Here is a 13,326-nt window from a genome sequence, read left to right as displayed (position 1 = left end):
CCTTCAGGCGGACTCTCAGAGGACTGTTCTGCTGCCTGTAGCCTGCTTTGTACTTCAGAGGCCTGCCCTGCTGCACTGCTGCACTAAAAGGACTGCCTTGTGCCCTCAGAGACCTGCCCTGATGCTTGAGACCTGCCTTCCTGCTTGAACCCAAGACTTCTAGAATGATTCCAATGACTAATTGGCTGACTCTTTGAACAAATGCTAAAGACAGAGACAGGAAATGCTCACACCATCTTGAATCTGCATCTGAGCCCAGCCTGAGTGAGTCCTGATCCTCCAAGTGGTGTCTCGCCCCTCCCAGATGCTTGGAAGTGGTGCTAAAGGTGCCAACATAGCCCTAACTCAAAATGTGTTAACATTTCCTGCCAAAAAGTGATTTGAGAACTGAGAGTAAACTGGGATCCACCAGCAAACACCTCCACTTAAGGTGCATCACCCGTTGGGCTGACATCACCTCAGCCCCACCTGTGTTCTTCTCTGCAGCAGCAAATCCTATCCAGCGGCTCCTCATTGAAGGGTTATCCTACCTCATCTTCTACAGGCTGCAGTGTCATCCTGCTAGAAATTTTTGACTTCCATAAAAGTGACTAAGGGCCAGATGTAGGAAAGTCCCAAATTGCGACTTGCAATTTGCGAGTCCCTGCGACTCGCAAATTGCAAGTCGCAATTTGGGATGCAGAAAGGTGTCTCAGACACCTTCTGCGAGTCGCTATGGGGTCGCAAAGACCCACCTCATTAATATTAATGAGGTGGGTCGCAATTTGCAACCCCATAGCGATTCAGGGCACTCACAGGGATGGAGGCCTGCTGGGAACAGCAGACCTCCATGTCCGTGACTGCTTTTAAATAAAGCAGTTTTTTTTTTTCAAAGTGCAACCCGTTTTCCTTAAAGGAAAATGAGCTGCACTTTGAATAATAAACCGAAACCTTTTGTTTCGGTATTTTTCAGGGCAGGTAGTGGTCCATTGGACCACTGCCTGCTTTGAAAAATAATTTTTGGGTCCAGTCACAAAGGGGAAGGGGTCCCTTGGGGACCCCTTCCCGTTTGCGACTGGGTTACCATCCACTTCAAGTGGATGGTAACTGCGAGTCCATTTGCGACCGCTTCCGCGGTCGCAAATGGAATTGCATACCATTGCGACTCGCAAATAGGAAGGGAACACCCCTTCCTATTTGCGACTCGGAAATGCATTTTGCGAGTCGGTGCTGACTCGCAAAATGCATTTCTACATTGCAAAGACGCATTTGCGACTCGCTAACGCCGATTTTCGCCGTTTGCGATTCGCAAACTCTTTGCTACATCTGGCCCAAGGTCAGAGCGTAGACATCTTCACTGTGACTTCATACAGCAGCTTCATGATGGCAACTCCTTCACCTTGGACACCACCGGCTTCCTTAAACTTTACCTTCTTAGACATTTTCCTTCAATGAATTATTTCATGTTCAAAGGCAAGCAGGACTAGGCACAAACCACTTTGTGTATCAGAACCATGCTCCATTGCAGTAGGACATAACTTTAGGCTTTGCTCCAGTCTTGTGTGACTAGATGTCCACAGTAGACTCTTTGATCTTTCTAGGCACTCTTTTTCACTTTAAACCTAAAAAAGTTAATAACTCCAATTCTCCTGATCAAAATTATGCTATATTTCTAAATTGGTGTGGACTTTTCTTGTGTTGTGTGTTCACTTTATTACTGTTTAAGTGGTGAATAAATATTTAATACATGGCCATTAGGTTTAGCCTGACTGCTTTTGGGCCAACCTACCAAAGTGTTAAGCCCAGCTTAAGCTATTAAGCTACTGATGTGGTTCACCCCGAGAAGCATTGTGGTTTTTGCTTGAGTAGGTTTTCACCCCCTCATGCAGCACCTCAATTTCTCACAGCTTCCTATCCTTCTCCAACAGTGACTTCTTTATCTGCTCTTTCCTCATGTTGCAACCACCTTTACAATTGTTGACATGATGTAGATTGTTTCTAGACACCATTCTAACTTGAACTAAAATGAAGCATTAGTACAAGTCGTAGCTTGAGGTCCCTCTAAAGTGATCAGGAAGTTTGTAGCTCCTCAAGTATTTACTAGAGACCCATTGGAAGTTGACAGAAAGGGTGCATTTCCTCAGGTCATTATTAGGGGTCCCTCTAAAGTGAGCAGAAAGGGTGTAGTTCCTGAGGTTGTTACTAGAGGTCACTGTGAAATCATCAGAAAAGTTGCAGTCTCATAGACTGTTATTAGACCGAGCCTTATTAGCAGCTAACGAAAGAACGAGAAAGCTCTCATGCCATTTTAGCTTGACAACTGCATGAGAACACTGGGGAGGTGCAGAGGACCAACATGTATTCACTGATTGGGAAAATTGGCCCATGATGGGAATACCTGGTTGGTGTCATTTTGGTACTGCAGCATTGCTCCAGATTTGTAGAATATAGACTGTAAGGCAATTTATAAAAGGGTTTTAGGATGTGTACAACATGTTATAGTCATGTATCCTTATTAGACACTATTGCCATGATTTACACAATAGATACTTGCATTATACTCACCATAAATGTCATGGTCGCAGGCCATAGATACAGAATATAAATGATGCAATGCGCAATGGTTTTACTCACTTTAGTATTACAAGTAACTCATCATTTATGTCTCTCAAGTTATGGTTACCATGCTCACTCAATTTGCTTTGCACTTTGAGCAGATCTGCACCTTCTTTTGTGACCCCCAGCAGCCAGTACAGAACATAATATACCAAGTAAGTGTCTGAGGTGCTTTGAAAGTTCACTAATAAAGGATATAAGATTTAGAAGTAACTGGGAGTCCTGGCACTTGAAGGCGTCTTCAAATGAGATCACTTTTTCTATGTTTCTGCTTATACAGTTCAAGTAAAAAAATATGAAATTACATCTGGGTTGAAGCAAATTGTTAAGTTCAGTGTTAATCATGAGTAATCGCATGAATGCAGTTTCCAAATACATCCTCATGGGAAGTCCCAGTGCAATCTTTAACCTAAAAAACATACATCCTTAGTCCTATTGAGGCTCACACACAATTTCAATTCTTGGTCTGTCCTCAAATCTCAGTCTTTGTTGGATTCCATCACGTGTCATACTCTTACTCCATCTGCTCCATCCAAAGATGTGAAAGTGTTTTACTTCTGCATTTGCTTGAATTCATGGCTTCTGCTCTGTGAAATTTACTTCACTAAATCATAGCTCACAAATCAATTCCCGTCTAGTAGTACCGTAATCAGCAAAACTGCACTTGACAAACTTAAAAAGCACAACTGAATGAAGTACTGACACTTACTATCCTGAGATTCTGGTGCAATCCTTCTCTCTAGAGTCTTCTCCTTAGCCCTTCAATAGACTTCCAATGGACCTCTAAAGAAAGGCAGATGGTGAAAGTTAAAAATTCATGTAATTTCTAATGACGGTTAAATCCACCTGAGGATATATATTCTCACATATTAGAGGATCTTGGTGCATTATTTGGTATGGTTGTGCAACCTTACCATGTAATACACTTGTGAAACTGTCTTGAGGCCAGTCAGATTTCTTTGTAAGACCTTTAGCTTTCAGCAACAAGGCTTACACAAGAAAATATCATAAAACATTTAGAAGCAGCAACCAACGAAATAAGAAAGTCACACATTACAAAAGAAATCCAGATCCAAATTATATTTTTATGAACTTTCAAGCACCAAGAAACCAAACACCAGATTATGGCCCTCATGATGAAGACCCTGCCGGCCACGTTATGTACCTTCCGCTGTGCCGGGGGGCGGAAAAAGTGTTTCTGCCAGCCGGCCCAGCCGAATACAGGGCCTGTACATTGATGCCGGCTCCACATGGAGCCGGTGGCAATGTAGCAGTGTGGCGGGTGCAGCAGCACCCGTCGCGCATGTCACTGCCATGTGCGACGGGGCTGTGCACGAGGGCCGCTGCACTGCCTATGCCAAGTGCATGGGCACTGCACGGGCCCCCAAGGGGGCCCTGAGGCACCCATTCCGCCAGCCTTTTACTGGCAAGGTAAACCGCCAGGGGAAGGCTGGTAGATCCAGGAACATATCAGATATGTAACTCCGCCATCGCCAGGTTGCCTGGCGGCGGAAGCCTGGCGGTGGCAGAGTTACAAAAGTGGCGGTTTTGCCACAAATTATATGGCAGTCTGGGCCACCATGCCGGTGGCTGTAATTACCGCCACTGCCAGCATGGCGGCCCAGACCGCCAAGTTCATAATGAGGGCCTATATTTGTATGAATTGTAGACACCTAGGTGAGAAAAATCCACCAGAGGGCTCGAGAGATTTAGATTCTTAAGTAAAATGTAAATCTCAGCTGTTTAGTTCAAACATGCATTGGTAAGTGTAAAGTTTAGAAACTTTTGAAAAGTTTGAAGGAGTTGTGATTGGCAACTCCGGCCCGAGTAGGGCAATCAGTTCTAATACAGAAAAAAGGAGGAGATTGAGGTGTCAACAAAGAGTATTTGAACAGATACCTGTCACCAAATCTGTCTCAAGTCCAATTCCACACTTTACATCAAGACCGCTATAGACTTCAATGGAGTGATCCTGATGCTGGGGATGCAGGATGTTAAGGATGCTTAGGATGCTGAAAGATGCTCCAGGTGCTGTGCATTCAACCAGGGCACCCTTGCAATTGTTCTTCAGTCCATGAGTAAGGTGAGATGGCTTTGGCCTTTGAGGTTGGCATCCCTTGAAGTCCTCATTAAGCCAGTAGATGGCCAGCTGTGGCTGAACTACTGATCTCTGTGCAAGCAGGCACGGCAATAGAAATTTGGTGGGGGCTGGTGTCCATCTTTGACAACTAACCTGGACTCAGCTGACATACTGTTGAACAGCTCTCCCTTGCAGAATGTAAAGCCTTCATCTCTCTTCCCTGCATGCACAGATAAAAACATTGTTCCCGTAAGCAGGAAGCTGTAATCAAAAGCAGCTCCCTGCTTGGGGGAGCAGTGCTGGGTCCCGCAGGGTGTGAGGAGCCGGCTAGAACCCCGGAAGCCTTCAAGCTTCCCACATGTTTCTGTCACTCTCTCTCTCTCTCTCTCTCTCCAGTTTCATATTGGGATGGAAGAGAGAGAGAGAGATTGTTATTGCAATTGTCTTTACATGCAATGACTTGAAAGAGTAAGATTACTAAGATGTTTGGGACAAATGTTATAGTTACGATTGTGTGCAGAGCAGAACATAGTCACTTCTGGCTTAATGGTCAAGTTCTTGTGCTATCACTCAGTAAGCTGAAAGTTCAAATCCTAGAATTGCTTGACAGTGTGTTTGTTTTTTACTGGCTTTTTGACAGTTAAACCTTCCAAGTGATGGAACGTTCACATTTCTTTCCCATCACATGCGTGGGTTTGACTGTCATAGGTATGCCCAGGTGTGCCCGTAGTTGTTTTGTTCTTAAATTTTTTTTAAACATCAAAAGTTTAAGGTTCATACTGAAAGGTGATCTCACTCATTTTACAAATACATTTTTCTTTTCAATTTGTCCAGAAATATCTTATACTAAGTATATCATCCATCAAAGCCTAAAAAAACGCTCTCTCTTTAAATCTCTTTTTTCCACTCAGACTCTTATGTATTCACTCACAAGCTCACTAAGACACTCACACACACACTTACAAACCCACTCGGACACTCATGCACCCACTCACAGACCCTCTCAGACTCCCATACACCCACTCACAGACCCACTGAAACCCTCATGCACCCACTCACAGACCTGTGCAGATATTGCTTCACCCACTAAGACACTGATGCATGCACTCTCACAACCAGACAGACTATCTATCACAGCCACTCTCATCCCCATATACACTCACTCACACCTATTCTCACACCCAGAGAGACAGGCTGCAGTAAACTCCTGCCATGGTGTTGAGTGGTTCGGGGGGTTGGTCGCAGGGTCTGGATGCAGGATGGTATTGGGGTAACCCCTGCCACGTAAAGTAATTATAACTTGTGCTCTAAGATAACTATAACTTGCGCCCTCGCCATGCACTGCTAATGACACCACAAATTATGGCACTCATAACATCTTTGATAACATCCGTGATAATATCAATGTGATATTTGCAGTATCCTTTTTGATGAAAAACTGTGCATGGCGGAGGTGTGAGTTAGAGTTACCTTGCAGTACTAATTATAGTGGGCAGTTTGGAGTCAGTTTTGTGGCTCGCAATTGGCGCAACCGAGGCCTAGGCAGTATTTAAGGAGATTCACCATTTTAAGATGGCAGCTGAGTCATTTCACACACAGACAATATGAGACGATGCACTCTTTGACTATGGAGACAAAGTGTGAAGCTTCCAGCAACCCTATTCCTTAGGTCTCACTCCACATCAACACCAGTGTTGGGCGCAAATGGCATAGTTCTCTCTAGCATAGTTATTCTTAATTTCCTCAAAATACCAGTAATTTTGCGCAATAGTATGAAAAGTGTATTCCAACATTTAGCGTGTTGTTTCTTAGAGCAAAATGCCTTCCTGCGTCCAAAATGAGCCCTAGCAACAGCAACCAGAAGACGCTTGCTTTCTCTAAGTCCATTGTTCCTGTGCTCCTGCTGTAGGGGATTTGTCCCAAATTACTCTTAATCATTCAAACTGGTATAATCGTATCATTTTGGTAATTTCACATCTCAAGAGTAATATACAGTTGCCAAAATGACTCTGATTAATCTTGCATAATTAGTATTTCTCCCCGGCCTAATCATTATCTATACATATCTCACAGTGATAACACTAAAGCAGCACTGTGACAAAAAATAAACAAAGTTTGGTTGACAAGTTACATTAAATAATGCTACTATGAACAGCTGAACTGCTGAAGTAGAACATCGGATTCATTCTGCCAAAACAGAGGTACATCCAATTATTGCTAGCTCTAAACAGGCCACTGAATATTATCAGTCACATGGCAGTACGCTTTCATTTGAACCTGGATCTGCAAGGTTAACCCTCTTAGAGCTTCCAGTTCATTGCCATGGGATCTGGAACAGAGTTGCTGAAGGCTTATGAAAATCAGTAATTGTTCTGTCATATTTATATAGATTTTTAAATAGTAGGCACACTACACTTTCAGCAATGTATACAACTTTTAAATCTACTGCTAGTTTTGAGCTTATTTGCAATGCTTTTGCTACAATTTATAGCTAGTGTGCGTAAGGAAACTAATAGGGCTATTCTCGGCCCAGGGCCATAGCTTAGGGAGGGGGGTGTTTAGGGTGTTACACCCACCTAATAAATTTATTTTCTGGTAAATTGTTGGGTACAGGTGCTTTCAGTCGGTTATGATGAGGAGTCTGTCAGATTTCACCAGGAATTTATACATGAACACAGACAAAACGCCCACACACTCTCTTCCTCTATGTTTTTAAAGTCTTAAAATATGTTGGTTATCTTACAAAGTATTGTGTATTCTCTCACTTAGTACCCCTACCAATCCCATTTGTTTCTCTTTCTGTTGCCTCTTTAGCCCCTCTCATGGGCAGTGCTTACCTTATAATGTTGTTTTACAGCATATGCCAGTGTAATTGTTGGAAAATCTGAAGCCACCACCCCACACTCAATCGTACTAACCATGCTAAGGCCTTGTCTCGGCAACTACTCCTATTGGTGAAATCTTTCATACAAAATCTGTCCATGCTTCTGTATTTATATTACCCCTTCTGGTGCTTAATTGTCATATTTCTCCTACTTTCTGAGATTTTTTTTTTACATGACACAGAGCCTGCAAATCTGTTTGAGTACAAAAATTCCAACCTGAGAAAAAATGTAAGCCCTTCCACAGCCATAAATTGTGATATTTGTGAATTCAGTAGGCAAGTTATACAAAAGTCTAAGAAGGTTGTACCCCACCAAACATATTTTTTAGACACTCATATTTCAAACTTCTGAATGGACGTACAACAATCAGAAAAACATTCCTTTTGGAATGAAGATTTAGGGCCTGATTTAGATATTAAATCACACCGGTGACAGATATCCTGTCTGCTGAAATCTAAATCCCATAGGTTATAATGGGATTTAGATTTCTTCAGATGGGATATCCGCCACAATTGTGACAGAGCAACTCTCCCGCCAATATCCAAAACAGGCTCTTATTTTGTTGCCATGTTTGGTGTAAATCTGTTTAGCAGTTTTTGCTGTAGAAGTGAAAATCATAAAGAATATGATTTGGAAACACTTCTTTTTTTACCACTTAAGATTTTTTTCCACCAAATTGATGTACACGAAATTTGAATTTCATAACTTAATTGGAAATTGGACTTAAACATACACAAGAACACCTTGATCAAAATATCTATTGAATATGCATTTTATAATAATTTTAATGTTTATTCATAACTTTAGTGCACTTTGAGAGCTTGGCACACAAATTGCCAAACAAAAAGCATAAATTGTCTTGTTCCAGCATACAGAGATTTGTAAAGATCTGTCAAATGAGGTGGAAGTTCTTAGGCTTGTCTGAAAAGAGGCATTTTTCATTTCTAGTTCCCATAGAGAAATTTTCTGTGAACTACAGCAACAACTCCCAGACAGAAATGCATCAAATTTGGCATGAGGCCAGAAATGTCTTTAGATTACAACAATTATTTTTTGGGGGGACAATTAATTCAGTGTTTTTTTAGATATGTTTGCTACATAATATTGTCAGGCAGACTTTGAAGGTTTAATTATAAGCATAGCTGTTTATTATTGTGGGTTCTTTAATCCTACTATCTTTTTAAACACATTAGCTCAGCCTACTTATAAGCATTCAGGGGAAGCCCCTGGTCAACTTGGTCTTTACAATTTATATTGCACTCAGTGTCAGAATTTGTTTGAGGACCAGGCATCAGGTATCAAGTACTTGAACTTCCACCGCAGTGGCATGTCTTTTTTAATTGCCATACACAGCAGAATTAGATTTGCTCTCCTCCCTAGGAAAGGCTCTAAATGATCATACAGGACTTAATTACGAGTTTGGCAGTCTTGAGAATGCCAAACTTGCGGTAGCGGTTAGACTGCCGGACTCTGGTTGGTCCAACCACCAGATTTAGATTCTGGCGTTCGGACGACCAGGAGACTGCTGCCTCCACCGGAATCAGGCATCCTGAGGAGTTGGCGCTGATCATGAGTTTCTTTTCCACCAACCTTTTCATGGTGGGGTCCCCACCATGAAAATGCTGGCAGAAAGGCAATGTTGGGGGCCTCATGGGGGCCCCTGCACTGCCCACAACAATGTTGTGGGCAGTGCAGGGGACACCCTGCCAGCACCCTCGTAATGCACACTGTCTGCAATGGCCCGGCTGACAGGCGGAAACATCATAATACAACTTTTCTGCCTGTCAGCCCGCTGGAAACATAAGAAAATGGAGATGAGGCCACCAGATTGAAGGACGCATCACGCCCACCGTATTGGAGTTGTAGCAGTTCAACCACGCAACTCGTGATAGGGCCCATAGTGCTGTGTACGATATGTAGAATGTAGGATATGTGTGTTCACATTTTACATGGCCTGACAAGGAAAAATTCCTAAATGCATTTTTAAATATTTTATGGCCTATCTGTCCTATAGACTAAAATTGGAGTACCTTATTACATTTAGTAGGTGCTAACTTCAGAATGGGAACAGATAGATGTGTGCTAATTACAGGCAAGTTAGCTGTAATTTAAAATCTGCTTTAATGGGAAAGTCTGATTGTAAGTTACAATTATGAAAAATGCCACTTTTGGAAAACTGATATTTTATTGTCTGAGCCAACTGTGCCTTTCTACTAGTGCCTCGGTCACATGACTGTGGCTGCTGTGGGTTGTGTATCTCATCCAGACAGTGAGACAAAGGAAGCCTAGGTGTGAGAAAACAGGGTCATCCCAACAGAAAGGTTGAGTAGAAGTTGTACCCTGCCCTGATTACATTTCAAAATCCCAAAGAGTCCAAAGGAAACTGACCCCATGCCTGCCCTTACTTTTGTCACACGTGACAGTTTGGAACCAGGATCAAAAGACAAACTGATTTAAATTGGTATAATCGTTTTGGAGGTGGGTCAGGGAATTTCCCACACAGAAAGACTGGCATCAGGTATAAACATAGAACCTTCAGAACCACTCATCGCAACCCTTTTGCTGACATCTGCTGGAGTGAATCCTGAGCCCCAAGAGGTGCCGCTCAGATCCTGGAGCCATGGCTGGCCTCAATGTCAGTTTATCCTCCAGCAAAGTGAGCTTTTTATTTGTGATGACTGCCAATGCACAGTTCCAGAGCAACCTGCTCTTCATGCCAACAGAGACCATCCGTGATGACTGACAACATGGGATCTGCACTTCAATGTGGCAGGGATGACCAGCCAAAGTGTAGCTCTAGCAGCAACTGGTTCTTTAAGCTAAATAAATAACCATTTATGACTATCTGTGATGCTCAATCTGATCTTTGTGCCAAAACCCTCCCCTTCATGGCTCCCTCTCATGTGAATGGAACTGTCTGATGCGAATGAAACTTTTTATGTCAGCCTTGACAAAGTACGTCTTCTAAACTGTCCCTATATCTGACCCACGTTCCATTGCAGTCAGCCCAAGCTTGTGAGTTCCCCCATCTAAAGTGGTCAGATAACTGTGAGTGGCGCTTTCTGCTTCATGACATTATTTTTACTTTAAAAAAAAGTATATCAGTGGTTCCACTGATTCCATTTTGTTAATTTTGGTGTCATTTTTTTTTTTTAAACATACTCTACTTTATTACTGTTTGCATGCTACATAAATACTTTACACATTTTCTCCAAGCTAAGCCTGATTGCTGTGTGCCAAGCTACCAGAGAGTAGGCACAAGTGTTCAATATGGCCCTCATTATGACATTGGAGGAAAATCCTGCTTACCGCCACGCTGACTGCCACCAACCTACCGCCACCGCGGTGGACATCCGCTCACCATATTATGACTCACATACACCAAGCTGTCACTATTTAGCCACAGACACAAGTCCACCACACCAAAGGTCAGTGAGAAACTGGTGGTATCCAAACCCACACCGTTACGCCAACAGAACTACGCCCACCACATTATTACCCACGAATCACCACAGCGGACATTCAACGGCAGTGCACCATTAGCGGTACACACCACCGCGCTCAAAACTCACACACACATACAAAACAGCTCCACATTGGACAATTCAAAAACACTCACCTGACACACATACACACACCACACCCACACCACTGTAAAACACACACCCACAGTACCCACAACCCCTTATGAATACATATCATTGCCAACAGACTGACATCACGACTACATACAAGCCAAGACCCACACACCACCATCACCTATACACCACCCACGCTCCTTACATCACACACCCCAACACATCACCCTACACACCCTCACCCACACTACTCACGCAACACCCATGGCACCACAAAGACACCCCCGATTCTCAGAGGAGGAGATAAGGGTCATGGTGGAGGAAATCATCAAAGACAATCAGGGACTTGGGGTCAGTGCAGTGTGCCCACGGTTCAGGGGACAGAGGCACAGTACAACAGGGAAAATGGGAGGAGTGGTGTGCGCCAGGGGGAGGACAGGCCCAGGGAACCGACTCTCCAGGAGGCACTCACCGAGATCCTGGGAGCAAACCAACATTCCAGGATACACTGGGCCAGATCCTGGCCAACGTGCAGTAGAACAAGCGGCTGCAGGAGGGACAGTACCAAGGGATCAGGGAGGACTTGCAGGCCATTAACACCACCCTGGTCTCCATTGCAGGGGTGCTGGCAGACATGGCCAACATTATGAGAGAGGCAGCCTCACAACAGCGGGCCACTGCCACTAGCCAGAAATCTGAACTGCCTTCCATCTCCGCTGCCGCTAGTGGACAGGAGGTCCCGCCACAGGACCAACAGGCCACCAGCATCCCTCCTCCTGCAGAGCGTGAACCACCCTGCAAACATTCCCAGTGATCCAGGAAGAAGCCAGAGACTATTGTCAAGACCCCCGCCAGGAAATGAGACTCACCTGATTGTCACCCTTGTGTCCCACTCTGTCACCCTGTCCACCTTGAACTACATTTACTCCCCTTCCTATATCCCCTTGGACAATGCATATGTGCTACAAATAGAATGGAACCATACCCTGGACTTTCCTCCATCATTATCCCACCCCAATGCGCTTGCCCCTCTACTCCTTATCACTTAAATAAACACCCTTTGAAAAAATACAAGTATGGATTATGTCAAATGATTTACGTATGTATTTGTTTAACCAGGTTCAAACTTTGCATTTCAAATATACAGTAATGTTTACACCAGAAAGACCTGTAAAGGGTACAGTGAGTAGGCATAAAAGTGGGAAAAACAGCATGCCAGTGCAAAGATAAACAAGAAAATCTCAATGAAAGGTGAAGTATCACTATCCTACCTGTGTGTCATTGGAAGTCTTGTCTGATCACTGCAGTTCTGTTGTCCTCGTCTTCATCCTCTGCCTCCTCATCCTCACTGTCCACAGGGTCCAGTGCTGCCACACGGCCATCTCCAGCCTCCTCCTCCTGCAGAAAAGGCACATGGCGTCTCAAGGCAAGGTTGTGCAACATACAGCATGCCACAATGATCTGGTAGACCTTCTTGGGTGAGTAGCACCGGGATCCACCTGTTAGATGGAGGCACCGAAACCTGGCCTTCATGAGGCCAAAGATACATTCTATTATCCTTCTTGTACACTCATGTGCCTCATTGTAACGTTCTTCTGCCCTTGTCCTTGGATTCTTCACAGGGGTCAGTAGCCTTGATTGGTTGGGGTAACTTGAGTCACCTGCAAATATGGAAGGGCAACATTTAGACACACCCCATCCCATATGGCCTACACCATACCAATACACCAACATCCACTGGGTTGGAACCAGGGCCCACCTATTAGCCACATCCTCTGCCTCTATTGTCGGGCCATCACCTTTGGGATGCTCTTATTCCTCAGGATAAAGGCATCATGCACAGACCCAGGATACTTAGCACTGACATGGGAGATGTACTGGTCCGCCAGGCACACCATCTGGACATTCATGGAATTATAACTCTTTCAATTTTGGAATACCTGTTCATTTTGCCGGGGGGGTACAAATGCAATATGTGTTCCATCAATTGCTCCAATTATGTTGGGGATATGTCCCAGTGCATAGAAGGCAGCCTTCACTGTGGCCAAATCCTCCACTTGGGGGAAAACAATGTTGCTGCACATGTGTTTAATCGGGGCAGACAGCACTCTGGTCAGCACTATTGAGAACATTGCCTGTGACATTCCTGCTGCCAAGTCCACTGTCACTTGGAAAGAACCAGTTGCCA

The sequence above is a fragment of the Pleurodeles waltl genome, chromosome 6, assembly GCF_031143425.1.
Source record: "Pleurodeles waltl isolate 20211129_DDA chromosome 6, aPleWal1.hap1.20221129, whole genome shotgun sequence".
Classification (NCBI taxonomy): Eukaryota; Metazoa; Chordata; class Amphibia; order Caudata; family Salamandridae; genus Pleurodeles; species Pleurodeles waltl.
This window is presented reverse-complemented; position numbering follows the sequence as displayed.